The 16,884-nt window shown below is 32.5% G+C and overlaps 1 protein-coding gene across 2 annotated transcripts in view; it reads left to right on the forward strand.

Moving 5' to 3' along the window:
- The first annotated feature begins 2,908 nt into the window (after positions 1-2,908).
- The window catches only part of LOC130451237 (PRL-1 phosphatase), a 68,576-nt gene continuing 54,600 nt past the window's right edge, over positions 2,909-16,884 (forward strand). Inside the window, exon 1 of one of the 2 annotated variants that reach the window (XM_056790125.1) lies at positions 2,909-3,268. The gene's annotated coding sequence lies outside the window, so the exon portion shown is untranslated. Of the gene's footprint in view, positions 3,269-12,010; positions 12,131-16,884 lie in introns of those variants that run through there. The other variant, XM_056790124.1, reaches the window with a different exon arrangement.

Below are 16,884 nucleotides of genomic sequence, written 5' to 3' on the forward strand. Positions count from 1 at the left end.
CGAGACAACGCTCCGTATCACAAGTCGATGGTTAAATTGAACGAATTACACTTCGAATTGCTTCCTCATCCATTGTATAGTCCATATCTGGCCCCCAGTGACCACTGGCTATTCGCTGATCTCAAACAAATGCTCGCCGGTAAAAAATTCAGCTCAAATGAAAAAGCAATTGCTGAAACTGAAGCCTACTTCGAACCAAAAGATAAATCCTTCTACAAGCACGGCATGGAGAAGTTAGAGAATCGTTTGAATGGTTGTATTGCTTCTGAAAGAGATTACATTGCTGTATAAAATCGATTTTTTGCAAAAAAATATATTTTTCCTAGTTACACGACTTATTGGGTGATGTATTAGGTAAGCTAGTAGTTTTCCTGTTGGTATTTAGATAGAACCAAAATTCATAGGTGTACACATTCATGTGTAGCTAGCTGGTGTTCTGTAGTTACAATGACTATGATTCTGGGAATTGTTTTGGAAGAAGCTTCTTCGATTTTATGGTTAATATATTCGCAAGCCCTCGTTGTTTTGAACCAATAATTGATGTAATTTGCTATAGAGCAAATGGCTGTAAAATTGCACTAAATTAGCTTTTCGGAAGTTTTACCCTTGATTTATTGGTGCTGCAATGGCACATTTGCAATTTTCTTAGTTATTTCAATTCTACTGGTGTTATTTTCAGTGTCTCTTTGTTCATTACCTAGATTTCACTTCCACATATTAAGGTTATTAAGTTCATTCATTTTTATATCTTCTATCTATATCTATTTAGAGCATAGTATATTTAGTTGCTTTTTCAACTTTGTTCACTATCTTTATATTTATTTTGACATATTCTGTGAAAATAATTTTCAGGTATTCGAATATGCTCACTTTATACTTTGCATTTTCATTATTACATAGGATGTCTAGGAGTCTTGAGAATCGAGAAAAAGACGGGAATTTTGCAGAGGCGAGGAAAACCGGAGATTCGAAAGGAATTTTCTAATAAACCGGGTATTTTTAGTAATTTTTAACGAGCTAACCAGGCATAGCAAGTTCGAGCTGGTATGCCTTCCCACAGATTTCGTAAAGCGCATCATCCAATCGAAACAATATGTTGAGCCTTCCTCGTAACTGCACTCTTACGGACTCACGTATCTATGGTTGCTTAGCTAACGCGTTCTAACATGTCGCCTGACATTGACACCGGTTTTGGGATTCACCTGAAGCTTTTAGGGCCTTGAAGTTCATAAATGTTCGAAGGACCATCAAAGTATGATATACATCAAATATTATGGCCTTGAATATTGTAAATATTCAAAGGGCCACCAAATTAAGAAATGCTTGTTTTTTATCTATTTAATTATAATTAACAATGTTTAATTAGTACAAACAGAAGCCGGATCGAATTTTAACTGTCAATTGTCACTCATTTTTCACAGAATAAATCAGATCAGATCAATCATAAAACAAAGAGCTGTATAATTGTAAGGCTCGTTGCCTAATGTATTAAACGTTCGTGGACAGCTCTCATACGGTTTTTTTATAAAAATAATTTTTAAAGTGAAGCTTTGATTTGGTGCAAGGAACCGAATATGTTATATGTTTCCTATTAGTTTTAAGGTATTATAGGTTTTTTTTACTAGAGACACTGTTAAATCTGCACAAACTATTTGCATAAATATAATGTCCCTGCGAACGAGCTTTATAATAAACTGTTTTTGAAAGGGAAAAACTATTTTTCACTGTATTTCCTGAAATTAAGAAATTGTTAAGCGTGATACAAAAACTTCCGTCCCGTGCTCGCCGCTATCTCCAAATAAAATAATAGTAATATGCTGGAGCTTTCAAAAATACCTTTGCCACGATGTTTGTCGTTTACCATTGATGTCGTTCTAATATAAACCAATCTATTTTGCCGTTACCTACTGCGCTTACCGGTCTCTACCAATTAAAACATTTAATTGCGCTTAAATTTTGAGAAATAATGTTGCCACAATCTTCATCGTCTAAACTACCGTTATAAGATAAACCAACTTTATGTTCTTCGTTTTGTAGTCTTCTCAGCAAATAACAAGAGACGTCATATCAGATTTCCTTGTTTACATTTTACATTAATCACATGCTGATTATGTTTTACTGATCTTTTTTCATAGTTCATTTTTTTGTGGTGATATATTTTTCAAAAAAGAATATGTTTCTACTGTGAAGCGATAACCAGTCTTTCCTCCAATGTTACATCATTTGATTTATATTACCTTCCCATTCTCGAATCAACTTTGTCTAGTAACTTTTCAAATACATGAACAGTCATCCTATTATTTTTAAAAAATTCCTTTGTTTTCGGATCTTTATAATATTGGTAATTTTCAGAACTTTTTGAGTTCTTTTTATCGGTTTTATTTCAAATTTTGTGGTCCTTAACACTGTTTTATTTGCACTTTTTAAATATTATACTCACACAAAAAATGGCCAAAATTTACAATTATCCATTTTTATTTTAAGAAGAGAGAAATTAAAATTTTTCATTATATAGTATTAGTCCAGACATATTTGAATATTTCGAATATTTTTCACAAAATAATCTCTGACGACTGATCTATGTGTATATTCGGAATTTTTTTCTACTGTAACTAAATTTAGGCAACACATCATTCGGTAAATTGTATATGAGGTTTCCTATAGTTGGAGTGTTTTGAATAGAAGCTGACAACAATCCAAATTCTAAATAAATTAAAATATTCAGTATTTTAATCAATTTTCTCATATTTGCTAAGGTTAATACGTCGACTGTTATATATATTATGTACTGTTAAATTTTGTAATAATTATTTATTGAATTGATCACTCATAACTACCCTGGTTGTTAGTTTTATCAAAGGACTACACAAGAAGAAGAATAGTAGGATATAATTACCGCTCATGCGCTGTGTATTAACAAATTTGCAAGGCGTTTTTTAGCGACAAATAAAAGAATCAACAATTCTGCACTACAAGTACATAGCAGTATAGGGGCAGAGAGGAGTTGTAATAAATGAGATGTAAAGTATGACGTCTTATGGTAGTCGTCACACCTTTTAGGCGGGGGTGGGGCGCGGTAGAACTGACGTCAATCGACTTCATCCGAGAACCATCTTGGAGAAGTGTAGTGAACTATCACATAGTACTAAAGCGAAAAGCTTTGGTGAGGTGGTCGTGTTTAATTTGTGCTGGTGTATTTTTATCCACGTTCTTGTGGATCTAAAAAGTAATCCTGACAATTGCATTTTCAATGTGTATGGCTACAGAGGTAATGTAACTATTATTTTTTTATTACTTTTGACTTTTGATAACCTGAATAATTATTTCCAAAAAAATAACTTTTGGTGATTCTAGTGAACTCATATTTCATACTTTAGGGTGTGTTTTAAATGTATCTGACTTAACAACGCGTTGTATTGAATAAAATTGAAAATACATTCCACTAACATTTTTTCCACATGAAGGCCTTCAAATGACTTTTAAGGAGATGTGATTAATACTCAACAAAATTATCAGTTAATTGTATTGTAATTAGCGAAAAAAATTACGTGCAGAATCAAATATCTAGTGCATTTACATACTTATTAACGAAAATGTTGTTCTTTGGGTCACATTTTTTAAAACAGTAAATTCAGATTACTTATGAATCACAATTACACATATGTGAAGGGATAATGAAGAAAGAAATTTTACTTTCCGTTACTAGTAAATTAAAGATCTTATTCGTTTCGTAGGAGTGGTAGGTGGGCTATAAATAAATTAATGACTGTAGACATTTAATGAAATGAACTGTATATACATTGTCTGACCCCGTTGGATAGTAAAATTTGTTTGAAATTATTAAGTGGTCCAACATCACGAAAACAATAAATTTATGACATGTTATTTTGTGAAAGACGTATAAAATATGCTCTAATAGCACCGGTAAATTCAATACAATAAATTCTAAAAAAATAGATGTAAGTTGATGGATATACTTTAGTTTCATAGTGTATTATTTTTTCATCATTTTTTTTTCATATAAACTCATACTTTGAGCACAGTTTTTGTATTGATATTAAGCATTAGGGGTATATCTGGAACCAATTAAAATTGAAACTAACCTGATCTTCAAATCTATTCGTAGTTTATCAATTTACATACATCTTCAATTATTTATTTCAGTGGGTTTGTTTCGTCTGGGAAGATTAAAAATATATTGGAAGAAAATATTGTTTACCAAGGATATATTTATATGTATATCGCTTTGATTCTCACAGTTTAAATTGAATAAATTTTCAGTTTTAATTAAGTCGGTTTTATGTCGAAATTAGTATACTTCAGGAATCAGCCCAATGCAATATTCTACAGAAACTTAAACAAGTTCTTTCTAGTTATTAATTGATATGGTCAAACTTGTGTTTGAGAGTTTGTGACTAGCAGATATACTTTAAAGTATGAAACTTAGATAGACATTTTTTTGTTCTTTGCATTACACTAAGTAAAAATGCTCAGTTTCTACAAACTTGTGCTAACACTGGCTTAAATAGGTAATAAATAGACTCATTCATATAAAATTACATTTCCAGAGATATCAAGAAATAGAGATAAATAGTAGATGCCTTTAAGGTTCATATTTTGAAATAATATCGAACTATAAAAATGTTGCATAACTTTGTTAAAAATCAAACATATGAATTTTCAAATAGAACCCTTGGTTCTGTAACTTAAATTTTTGTTCAGTATTTTTAAAGTGTATTTGAATAGGTTATTTTGTGACATTAATTGTGAACCACATTAATATTATTCTATCATGTTTTCTCAATAAGTTGATATAAAGGACAGGTGCTTGTATATTTTATGTCTCAAAAATAGCAACAGCTCTTGTGCGTTTTATAGTTTTATGCAATTAAGTAAGAATAATTCAGAAATGGTGGATATATTTTGAGTACTGGGTGAATAATTAGCTGAACTTCATCTGCGCATGCTGTTGATCAAGTAATATTGCGACTTGCATTGCATTGCACGTTGTCTTGCATCATGTCAAGCAACCCTAAAGAGTATAAGTATACAAAACCATTTCATAAAAGCAGTTTGAAATATATCAAAATCTTCGAACGAGAATATATTATATGTACCAATGGAGCCCGTACGGGCCTATAGAATGGTAGTTAACTGATTGTTCTTAAAGGGAACAGTGGTTTTAAAATGAAATTAGAAGTATTTTGATTCATAGTCGAATCTCGATGAAAAATAATAGGTATTAACCATTTTCGGAAAAATGAAGTGGATGTTCTACCACTTGTTATTTTGCTGTAAATCTGTAATATAGGATATTTCATATAATGAAATCAAATATTCAGAAACTTCCGTTTATCTATTTGTAAAAAAATGGAGTTTGTTTCTTTCGTATTTTTTCCCAAAATACATACACCACGAAACAAAAAGTATACCTTCTATTTACCATATATTGAGAACTATTCAAATAATTTTTTATGAAATGTGAAATGAAACACAGGAAATTTCTTTATCGACATAACTATGTACATATTAAAATAACGCAACTTACAATTATGAAATGTTTTTATTAACCAATAACATGTCGTAAATACATAAACTTGAAAAAAATAGATATGAAAAATAAAAAGATATATTGGAACAGAAGACGTAAACAGATTATTTAGTTTCTTATACACAGATATTGGTAAACAAATAATAGAATTATTTCTTAACTACCCGCCATGAATCAATCGACAACCCTTCATTTTAAATGGGTGTACAACAAAATAAGTATGTGATATCACAGGTAATATTGTGACTGAAATAATTTGTTCAACAAACATCTTTTCGTTTAAATTGGCTATACTTATTCAAAATTCAAATTACTTTCATGATATTTTGAGATGAAAATACACATTTTGTAAGAATCAATTTACAACATTATTGAATAAATGCAACACTGCAAGAGTCTTGCAGGCCAGTCTTGATGTTGCATAAGTTTTCCACAACTCAGTCTTTAGCTGGTCTTGGTCTTGAATTTTTTGCAACACCAAGACCTATACAGGGAATTTCTATTGGTTCACCAGTCTTGGTCTTGCATAAGACTTGCACAACTCAGTGTTGGTATTGCAAGTCTTTAGCTGGTCTTGTTTTTGAATTTTTTGCAAGGCCAAGACCAGTCTTGCTCATCACTAGGACCCATACAGGGAATTTCTATTGGTTTACCAGTAATTTATGACTATCTATATTTTACTGCATAAACCAAGAAGGTTTAGTTTAATGTTAATTTCAATTTAGTTTCAATTGGCTGCATAAACCAAGCTTTAGTATTTCAACATTGCTATGGCAAGTAATGACATTCAAATGAAGTATGAGGACAGCAAAAACAAAATAATAAGTTACCTACCCAAATTAAACTCATGTTTCATTTTTCAAATGATGATTTTAACAGTATTTAATTGTAAAGTGGGAAGATCTGATTGTTTAGATTACCTATCTAAACATTTTAAACAAACAAACATCGAAAATCCACCTGGATATTTTACACATTGTTTCAAACATTCCAAGTGATGTGTCTAATCCATATGAGTTTTTTATTGAGTTATTTTTAACCAAATCACTCGTATTGACGCAATAATAGAAGTTTGTGTTTTAATGTTTGTGTAATTGAGAATATATTACTACACACAGTACGTATAAGAAATGGGTTTCATGAAATATTAACTCATTAAGCTAATTACGATTACGATAAAAGTGGATTGGTGTGAATCTGAAATAATTGAGGAGGAATAGAAACATTTTTTTATCATTTAGGGTGATTCAAATTATACTAGTTATTTATATTGTTTACAAAATTCATTTCAGTGATATACCGAGACTATTTTTCGCTATGGGATGTTCAATATTTTTATGAAAAACAGTCATGTTGATTTCTATAATCTTTTTTTTTTCTCAGTAACTGGAGATATTGGTAGATATCTGCTTGCAGATTGTTGTGAACAACAAGACCAAAAGATACATACCGAAAACTATGATCAAAAGTGATCCGAAGTTCTAATAGATACATAATTTCTCTAGATGAAACATAGTTTAACAGTCATGATGTACTAAATTTTTTATCAGCGATCGTAAAAAAGGCCCAACAAACAAAGAAATGCTTACTGTTATTAAAGGTCTAAAGTTAGAGAACATTTATTATATTGACCAGCTTGGCAAAGAGCAGGGTCATACTCTTCTCAGACTACCTCCTTACTATTGCATATTTAACCCTATAGGGTTAATATGGACAAACATAAAATCAGAATTACGAAAATATAATCAGTCTTCAGAACTGAGTAGAGGTTGTAGAACTCGTAAAGAAAGTTCAAGCAACAGACCTTTGGAGCTTTGGAAATACTGGGTTTGAACATGTTATCAAAGAAGAAGATGAGTATGTGGTATTACCCTATTTACAACCCTTCATAGTTCAATCAAATTGTGACTACTTCAGACGATTCTGACTGATTATTTATAAAGATACTTTGGAATTGAAATATCTTTTTGTCTTTTGTTTTATTTAAAAACAATTTATTTTCCTGTACGGTTTTTGCTTTGAAATATCGTTTTCCAGAAAAAAAAACGAATGGGGTACAAAAAAGGCTTAGTTCACGTCTGGTACCCTGTTTAAACCAAACGCCCTTACAGACACGTACATTTTACTCGTCTATTTACTTTTTATGATTTAATATTCAGTTGTAGCAAGGTAACGAGGTATACTAATGATTTTTTTCCAAGTTCCAATTAAGTGCATCTGTCTAAATAAGATATACATATTTTTAAAAGTATTCATAAAAATAATAAATTTATAAAATTGTCGGCAAGGGTTTTTATATAAGTTTTTATAATCTGCAATTGATATTGGAAAAACTATAATAATTTTTAAAAAGCCTACTTTTATACCAGAGCAGAAAGGATCTTCTCATATAGCTATGACAAGAATAATTTAATCAGTTTCCGAACAACGGTGAACATGATCTAATTACTTTCCGAACACTAAGGTCATGATCGAGTTAACTCTATCAAAAGGCTCTACAAATTTTTCAAAAAAAGTTAACGATGTTCTAGTTTCATTGTATATTTTCATTTGAAAATGTTTATTGAAAAATATTTTGTTTCCGTGGAATTGTTCATCATCCATTTTATTTTCAGAGAATTTTTAAAAAAGCAACGCCGATGATGATTATAACTAATTAATTCAAGGTGACATTGATTTCTATGATAGCTTTCAAGTTTATTTATATAACTTTATGTTTGGCAAAGTTTCAAATATCTTATTTATTTGAGATATGGGCTCCCTTCAAAAGTAGCACTTTATGTGTAATAATTTAATTATGGGTGTATATAATACAAGGGTTGTTTGAAAATTTTTCGACCTCGATCTGAAGATGTCGATACTTATATATACAATATAAGTTGGGAAATATATTTGCGCATGCATTGAGATATCCTCACTGAAATTCCAGCCATTTTGGACACTTAGTTTCTGTTTGACAATCGTATAAGTGAGTCGTTGCGAAGATTTATCTGAAAATGGAAAAAATTGAGTATCGAGATGTTATTAAATGTTTGTATTCAAAGGCTATACGCCTACGTAAATGAAAGAGGGGTTAGACACTATGCACAAAGATTCTCCACCATTAGCAACAATCGTAAAATTTTGGGCTCGTATTTAGTTGTTTGGCAACGAGCACTCAAGACCACCAAAAAACTGCGTAAACAAGCTATATAATCAGATTGAGGTTATGAAGATAGAAGAAGAATATATTTGGTATATACCGACTGAAGAATTATGAATGCATTTGCTCATTTTGGACTAAAATCGCCTTCGAGCGAACGTTTCCCAGGCTTTATTGACGCGGTTTAAACATATTGAGTCAAAACAAAGCACCTTCTCACACTTCAGAGATCGTAATGGCCAACAATACACGAATCGTACTTCGAAATGGTTGACCATCCCCTTATTACCCCAGCGACCTTTTACTTTTTCCGAACCTCTAAGTTTCACATGCAGGAGATATATTTCCATCAAACGAGGACGTTATCGCATACAAAAACGTCTATTTTTATGAGGAAGGGTTATAAAGGTTAGAGCATCGCTGTACTAAGCGTAATCATTTAAAAAAAAGCCTATGCTGAATAATAAAAACGAACCCTCTTCCCTAAAAATTTAGAGATTAAACGAGTTTCTTCAAAATTTGAAAAAACACGTCAAACCTTATTGGAGGACAAATATTTATTCAAAATTAATACTCATTGCAATGTGCTACGCGAACTGATTATAAGATTTCCCCCTAATCTTGCTGTTTATTGACCTCAACTTCGTTTCGTCGTTGGCGAAGAAATTCTGTGCATATTCTAGTTGAGGTTATTTGATTATGCATCCTCTATTGCGTTAAGATACTGGAAATCTCGTACAGGCATGTGAATCTCTCATTGTTGACTTGCGTGATAATGCACGTGTTTAGAGACCTGACGCGTTTCCTAATTTCTAGAGTTTGGTATGCAATCAGCAGTGGATCAATTGGACATTATTTATTTGAGGATGGTAATCGTTGCGTCACCGTCATCTCTTAGTGGTATATAAACGTTCTCTAATAATTTTTTGAATAAGAATATGTTGGAGATAGTGTGGTTTCATCAAGATAGTGCCAGATGCCATACAACCAAAACTCCATGTTAGTTTTTGGGGAATGTTTACCAAACAATCGATCTCCCCCGTGCTTCCAAATTTGGCTCTTGAGAAGGTGTTCAATATCCAACTAGGACCCTAGAAGCCTTGGAACATGCATTAAACAAAAAATGCTCAATCTTAACTATTAGAATTAACTTTGAATGCCAATATAGTTTTGTTGAAACCTTTTCTTTAATTTACATTGAAAATAAGGGATATTTCTCTTTTCCACCCTGTACTAGTCACTTCCTCTGGTAATATTTAGTGTTAAACGTTATATAAACATACTCATTGATAATTTTATTCCTGTATTTTCTTCGTTAAATGTTATCTTTCGCTCATTTTTTAATCAAATCTTCTGCATGATCTACTATAATTGGTAAAGTTGGAAACAAATCAAAAACTCGAAATAATGTCATCACAAACTTTTATGTTGTCAAATGATTTAAAAATTATATTTCTTACTATAGAAGATATTTATTAATTGACGAAGCAATAATTTAGAATAATAGACCTTACGAGGATGTATTAATATGTAGTTAGCCTATTAGCCTAGACCAGTTCCACGCATAAACAAAATATTGCGTTACTATAGCAACGAACAATAACTTATTAGAAGTGTAAGTGTAAAGTTTGACGTTAAAGAAATAAACCAGAGTTACGAAATAAATTAAAAGATAAAAGATGTCCATCGAAATTGTGAAAATCGAAAAATTGGAGTATGGAGCCCTCATCAAGTACCTGTATTTAAAAGGGTTAAGAGGTAAGCAGATTTACGAAGATATGCTTAATACCGTTGGTTATCAATGTCCTTCGTATACGACCGTTAAAAATAGGACTGCAAACTTCAAAAGAGGTTAATTTTCCGTTGAAGATGATGACCGATCGGGAAGGCCAGTTTCTGTGTCAGTCCCCGAAAATATCGATGCAGTTCATGATATGATTTTATCAGACCGTCGAATTGGGCTAAAACGGATCTGAGCTGAAGCACTGAATATTTCATACGAACGCGTTCATCATATAATTCACGTCAATTTGGACATAAGAAAAATTGCTGCAAAATGGATCCCCAAATGTTTGAATGTTGACCAAAAGCGTGCAAGGGTAGAAGCATCGCGTTCGATCTGTGCTCGATTTGAAAACGATGTAGACTTCTTAAACCGAATTGTTACTATGGATAAGACTTGGGTATATTTCTACGATTCAGAAACAATGGAACAATCGATGGAATGGCGACACTCTGGTTCTCCAAGACCTAAGAAGTTTCGTGTCCAAAAATCTGCTGGAAAAGTTTTTGCTTCAGTTTTTTGGGATTGCCATGGAGTAATCATGATTGAGTTTTTGGATAAGGATAGAACAGTAACTGGAGATTACTATTCGATATTACTGGCCACTCTACGGGAAAAAATTAAAGAGAAATGACGCGGAAAACTATCCAAAGATGTTTTTGCAGGACAACGCCCCTGCACACAAATTTCATGTTGCCATGATTTAGAGTTTTAATTACTAGAACACACCCCTTATTCATCAGATTTGGCTCCGTCCGACTATCATCTCTCTCCTCAACTGAAAAAAAGTTTGAAAGGCCGTAAATTTTCTTCCAACGAGGAGGTAATAAAAGCTGTGAAGGACTGGTTTGCAGAGCAAGACGAAACATTTTTTTTTGAAAGGTCTAGAGACGTTGCAGGTTCGCTGTAATAAATGTATCCAATTAAGAGGAGAATATGTTGAGTTAGAAAATATTTTGACATTGAAATTTTGTTTGCTTCTATAGTAGGCTAAGAATTTTTCAACATATCTTCAACATATCCTCGTACTCGTAAAAGGAACGATGCGCGTCAGCGCTCAAACGTAAACTGTTTGGATTTTTTTGACGATATAAAAATCTTGTGGCTTCAGTTCAGAGTAGGGAAATATGTTCAAAAACGTGTCTTTAAAAATATTTTATCCATTTAATCCTCAATTTTTTATTGTCAAGTTATGTAGCCTATTATGTCATGATATATTTCCTCTATTGACATTTTTTCACAAAAGTTTAATTTGTAAAAGAATATTCGTGGTAGAAATCCGTGGATAATTTCATACGGGTTCCAAATTAATATTTCTTGAACTTAAATAAGATAGCAAAAACAGAATGGGTTGACTAAATTTGCTTTTGATTTACAAATAACCTTCTTGAAATGAAACATATCCGTTGGCTTTGTGTGTCTTTTCAATATTTTATTTTTCAATTACAAACTAGGAATCTATTTTTTACAATATGTCGTATTATTCATACTTCTTGCTTGATTATTACCTGTTCTTTTGAATAAAAAATATTATCTTTTGAATTACGTCAGTGATAAAAGTATTTGCGAAGATACTTGGAGATTATCAAGAGTATTCATTCTGATTTGTGAATTGTGCGAAGTGCCATCGTTTCCAATTCTTATGAGGCTTCTAGTGAGTTATTTCTGAACCTTATTTCCAATTTTTTCTTTGCTGTAATATTTCTTTTTTAATCGCTGATATCATTTTTTTATTACTTGATAAATGAAATTTTTTTTATTAAATCAAATTTAATATCGCTTTCTAAAAACTATTTGTTGACAAATAATTTGAGAATATGGCAAAATATATCTCAAACAATATATCGTATTCAAATCTTATATTTTTTATATAAACAATTTTAAAATGAACATATGCCTTTAAAAAATCAATGTTACGTAACAAAAATTACAAGGTATATATTATTCATGAAAAATGATGTTATCTAATCTTACTAGTAATGAGAGATACCCTTTTCTCTCTAGAAGTTTAAAGTTTACGTTTCATCGATATCAGAAAAATATCAAATATCAATTAAATATAATTAAAATTAATTTAACCCTCCGTTACCTGGAGGGATAACCGTGATACATTCAAAGGGGTGCGAGTGGGGTCTTTGAGAAACACATTTAAATTGATCATTGTTAGAACTTCTTAGAAAAGTATTAACTAGACGAATTTCATATTTACCGCACTTTGTACTATTTATAATAAAAACGTACTGCGTCGTTAATAAACAAAGAGAGAAGATCAAAGGAAAGTGGAGCATTTGTATTCTTCATAGAATTAGAGACTATTCTTATCAAGTTATTACATGTTTAAATTGAGGCGTGAGAATTTTCAAATACAGAGTTATTTTAAATGATGGATCCATTTTTAAAAATTTGTATTTATTAATGTACAAATGCTACATGAATAATTTTTATACCATTGAAAAAGCGAAGTTTTGTTTAATGTATTACAAGTGTAGACAGGCGGTGATGGTTCCAGAAGCGGCCGCTAGAGTTCTCGCGGTAATAGGTCGCCATTCCCTGTCACTGCCAGTTGTGCATTGGCAACTGTGGAGCACAAGGTGTTTCGTGTTATTGAGTTCGCAAGAAGTGTAGTGTAACGAGCATTTCGTGCTAAATTTGGTATTAATCCACCACTAGAAAAAGCTTTACTCGTTGGTTTAATCAATTTAAAGAAACTGGAAGTGTGTGTAAAGGAAAAAGCAAAGGCCGACCGTGTGTGTCAGAAGATGATGTTAGACGGATAGAAGACAGTTTTGTTCGCAGCCCAAGTAAGTCTACCAATAGAGCTAGTAGAGAACTTGGAATAACCCAACCAACTGTATGGAAAGTTCTGAGACGGTGTTTGCTGTATAAGCTTTACCGTTTAGAACTCGTGCAGGCTCTCAACCCCAATGACAAAGAGAAGCGTCTCAAATTTTGCGCTGATGTGCTAGAAATGATGGAGGATGACACATTTCTACAGCTTATCATTTTTAGCGATGAAGCAACTTTCTACCTCAGTGAAAATGTCAACAGACAAAATGTTCACATATGGAGTTTGCAACACGAAAGAGACTCAGCGAAGATAAACGAGCCTGTGCCTTATCGCGTACAAAGGTTTATGGACCATTTTTTTTCGGAGTGAACTGTGACTGGAATAACGTATCTAGACATGTTGGAACAATGGCTATTCCCCCAAATTATGCAAGATTATCAGCACTTCATGTTTCAACAGAATGGAGCTGCACCCCATTGGCATCTCGATGTATGAGGCTTTTTAAATGAATCCCTTCCTCAGCGCTGGATTGGTCGGAGGGGAAATGAAGACCTGGCTCTATACTTTCTTATGGGGTTATGTTAAGCAAGTGATACGATCTGCGGAAGTGTATCACTGCTGCCGTGCACTTAATAATATCAGATACACTTGCTCGTGTGTGGGATGAGTTTGGCTACCGCTTAGATGTTTGCCATGCATGTTTGTAATACAGTAAAAAAAATTTAAAACTTTCCCTTTTCTTTGGTATAAAAATTATTTATGTAGCATTTGTACTTTAATAAATACAAATTTTTATAAATGGGTCCATCATTTAGAATAACACTGTATATAAGAAAATCGACATTACAGTTGAAACAAAAATATACGCTAAACAAAATAAAAAATTGATTTAAAGTTTCTGTTGAACACAATAAGTCTTGTGACTAACTAAGAAAAATCGATTTTATTCTTCAATATAATCTCCTTCAAGAACAATACAATCATTCTAACGCTTCTCTAACTTCTCGATGCCGTGCTTGTAGACGGATTTGTCTTTTGCTTTAAAATAGGCTTAAGATTCAGCAATTGCTTTTTCATTTGAGCTGAATTTCTTACCGATGAGCATTTTTTTTAAATCAGCGAACAGCCAGTAGTCTCTAGGGAGCAGAACTGGACTATACGGTGGATGAGGAAGCAATTCGTTCAATTTAACCATCGTTGCCATCGACTTGTGAATCGGTGCATTTTTTTTGATTTTCTTCGAGATATGAGGCCGTTTTCCCTTGATTTTTCCATTCAAACGATCCAAAAACTCTATGTAGTATTTGATATTGATTGTCTCTCCCTTTTGGAGATAGTCGATGAACAATACTCTATGCGCAACACAAAATACTGAAGCCATAACTTTCCCGGCTGACTGTTGACTGTTGTACTTTTGGACACTTCGGACGTAGTTCAACAGCTGTAGTTCACTCAGATGATGATCGTTTTGATTCCTTAGTGAAGTTATGGCTCCATGTTTCATACATTATTACATATCGACGCAAAAAATATGATTTATTACGTATAAACCTGTCCAAACGCTGCTCTGAATCATCAACGCGCTGTTGTTTTTGCTCGGCTGTGAGTAAACGCCGCAACCACTTTGAAAAAATCTGACTTATGGTCAAATGTTCATACATAATTGTAAACACACTGCCTTCTAATATCTTTACGGCCTCAGCTACCTTACGCAATGCCAATTTACGGTTAGATATAACAAATTTGTGGACTTTTTTTTATATTTTCTGGAATAACCACCTTAATTGGACGACCAGAACGTTCACGACCATCGGTACGACCACGTTTAAATTCAGCAAACCAATAACAAACGGCTCTTTCTGTTGGAAAAAAGACCGAATAACATTTTTGAAGCCATTGCTGAGCTTGAACAGTACTTTTTTTTCATGGAGAAGCAAAGATAAATTAACACACGAACTTGTTCTTATTCGTATTGTTCTTACTAATCGAAATGCCATGAAATTTTACACATAGACTTTTGAGTTGGTACTTCATAAACGCCATATGGATTTGACAATGGCAGCGCCATCTGTGTGTTAGTCACAAGAAATGTTATATCTGTATTAAATGAATTATTTTATAATAATAGCTTCATCTCTCACAGCCGCATCTTATGCTGCTTAATAGTGTTAAAATGATACCCGATATTGTCTTTGTGCCTGGCGTACCATTTATTGGTTCTTCTTCTTTATTTCCGGCATTGTAGTGGATTAAAATATTGTGCTTGAATCCTCGCGTAAATCTGAAGCAAATCTTAACCCTCACTAGTCCAGTTTCATACCTTTGTATTTGTTAAACAAACTCTTTGTTTATGCATTTAAACTTGAGCATAGCCTGGACTTAACCATACTTGAGACACCTCCAAAATTTTCAGTTGTAGATAATTTATGTTGAGACTCGAAAATTCTGGCAAATCGTGGTCATACATTTGAAGCCGTAGTCTTTGTTCACGGCCAAGCAGTAGTTACGTTCTATTTCTAGTATCTTTGGGGTCTGTTGATACTTATTTATCAACGCACGAGACTTTCTCACAAAACTTTTTAGCTGAAGAAAGCTCATCAAAGAAACCAGATTTTTAAAAATCTTTAATACAGACCTGATATGTCCATTTCGAGATTCCACTATCCATGGGGGTTTGGTAATAATTCTTGGACGATTTACAATCGTGCCTATCATAATTTTTGTACTTAACTTCTCAAATATTTTTGTGTATTTAATGTTTTAGATAGATAGTTAATGGATAAAATATTTCATATTTCAACTCAATTTTCTGGCATACTCGCACAAGTAACTAGGAGTAGAAATACTTATTTTCAGGTATAAAATTACATAATGCAATTTCAAAAAAACATCGGTCGATCATCAGGATTCCACATCCTTTTGTTGATTTCGAATGTTTTCCATAGATAAATTATTATAAAAACAGCAAGGAGGTATTGTTTATATATGTAATTGTTATTATATATAATTTCGTCTCGTTTTTGTTCTTTTCCAAATATAACGAAACTTAAATATACACATTAAAATAAAAATCAAAAATTTCTAAATAAACAAATTACTATAAAAAAATTATGTGCATGAATGGGAGGATATGTAACTTTTTTTCCACAAACAGTCCATCATTGGTGTTTCTTGTAATTTTTTCTACAGCGAAATCTTTGTCATATCTACCCCTCTATCTGTAGCAAAGTGATGATACAGCTTCATCACAGTTGACTGTGAAGGTTTCTCTTGGCGCTGCGTCTTGAATCGCGTCGTTATCAACTGCTTTTCGAATTAAATCTGCGTCTGTCAAAGCAGCAACTGATTGTGAGTTGTTCTCCTTAATCTATGTTCTAAAGTCTTCATCCGACGTGAGGGTAAGCTGCACTTAGCTTCAAATGATAAACGTAGCCTCAAAAACGGGAAAAGAATCATCGTTGGATCTAATATATGAATTGTTCGATCAATTTGAGCGAATCTTCAAACTGCAAAAGAGGGCTGTTAGATATTTACTCGGACTAAACAGCAGGGACTACTTTAAAATATTAAAAATTCTGACTCTTCCTTCCTTATTCATCTTTGAATTCGTTTGCCTAATT

The sequence above is a fragment of the Diorhabda sublineata genome, chromosome X (genome assembly GCF_026230105.1).
Source record: "Diorhabda sublineata isolate icDioSubl1.1 chromosome X, icDioSubl1.1, whole genome shotgun sequence".
Classification (NCBI taxonomy): Eukaryota; Metazoa; Arthropoda; class Insecta; order Coleoptera; family Chrysomelidae; genus Diorhabda; species Diorhabda sublineata.